Source organism: Apis dorsata, unplaced genomic scaffold (genome assembly GCF_000469605.1).
Source record: "Apis dorsata unplaced genomic scaffold, Apis dorsata 1.3 scaffold_371, whole genome shotgun sequence".
Taxonomy (NCBI): Eukaryota; Metazoa; Arthropoda; class Insecta; order Hymenoptera; family Apidae; genus Apis; species Apis dorsata.
In genome coordinates, this window is record NW_006263635.1 from 89042 (window position 1) to 90691 (window position 1650).

General features: G+C 35.9%; 1 long non-coding RNA gene across 1 annotated transcript in view; it reads right to left on the reverse strand.

The window, feature by feature from the left end:
* Positions 1 to 1056: 1056 nt before the first annotated feature.
* LOC116185999 overlaps positions 1057 to 1650 on the reverse strand; it is a 974-nt gene continuing 380 nt past the window's right edge. The window contains exon 2 of the long non-coding RNA XR_004150914.1: positions 1057 to 1345. This is a non-coding gene — a long non-coding RNA (uncharacterized LOC116185999). The remainder of the gene's footprint in view (positions 1346 to 1650) is intronic.

Sequence of the window (1650 nt, forward strand, 5' to 3'; positions counted from 1 at the left end):
GTAGTTGACAAACGTGCGTCATCGGGTTTCAAGGATGAAATGATATCGCGATTGATAATCGTCGAGACAATAAATTTCGATAACTGGACACGGATATAGTCTCCTCTGGAGAACCACTTTATTCCAAAACACGATTGGCGGCCGATGTACACCGGTGGAAACCGGTCATCTTACCACGTACCGGTAGCGTACAAACGGGACGAGGACAAATCGGTGTCCCGCCTCCCCACGGATGGCAAATTTGGGATCCGTGACCGCTCTTAATATCGAAAGGGTTAGAGGAGGAAGGGGTGGAGTGGAGAGTACGAGAAGGTGGAGGTAGGGGGAAGGCAAGGGAAAACAAGGCACGAGCTGCGGAGAGACTAACACGATGTGTTAGTTAACGAATGCGAGAATGCGGCCTGGCGCCAACACACACGTATACATACGGTTCAACGTGTCACGCATTGCCCGCTACCGGTCTCGGTATTGGTTTATCTCTTCTACCAGCTTCCCTGGATCTCTCTCCCCGTTGCATAGCTTCAAGACACGCACGCGAACTCCTCGTTTTCTTGTCGTGAAAGAAGAACGACTGAAAGGAAGAAAGAGGATGATAAAGGAGACAGCAGCCAGTAGCAGTTTAGAGGATATAAAAGCATTAAGGTAGTGTGAGATAGTCAAAGCTAAGTTGGCATTTCGAATTCTTCGTAAGATTCGTTTAAAATCAGTATGTGGAGCATACCAGTTCCATCTGTGTTTGTACGATGTATATATGGGTGCTTACATGTGTACGTGTGTATACGTTCTTCTTCGACGAAGATTGATGAATCGCTGTATTAATCGACCAGGTATTTCAGTAATTGATAATCGCTTATATCGAGTGGCAATGACATAGGTATATGTTTATCTAAGAACAACAGATCTTGATATGTAGTATTATTTTATTTGTTTTAAATATTAGGTGTGATGAATAATTTATTTTATTTTGATTTTACGTAGATAATGCTTAAGAATTGTTGAAAGATACCTGTTTCGTCTATTTCCTTCTTTTATTTTCATTCATCCATATTTCTTTTCATTCATGGTCAATAGTCTTTTTCGTTTTTTCTTCTCCTTCTCATCCTATCATTATTATTAGCAGTAAAGGAAATATAGATGGGCTAAGCTATGCCAAGAACGGCAAAGCTCGTACTAGTAAAGCAAGTTAAGCGTGTACTAACGGACAAGATTGTGAGGTATGTTAAATCAAGATAGCTACATCATTACGAAGCTGTAACTTTGGCTGGCGCCTCTTATTTCTTGTTCCATAGGGCCAAGACGTAAGCCTTAGTTTTTCTAACGCTGCATTGATACAGTAGTCTTCATTCTTTAAATATATATATCATATTTTCATATAGAAATGCAATAACATTAATAATAATGATATCATTAATAGTAATGATCTTAAATATATATTAATATAATTAAATATATTACGTAATCAAATAATCATAAATTATTTCTGTTACTATTTACATATTTTACTATTTAATCTTTAATGTTCAAATTATAATTGATAAAAAAAAAATAATCATAATTACAATTGATAAAATTCATCATATACTAATATAAATATAAATATATATATATATATATATATATACATTTATCAATTTATATATATTTATATAA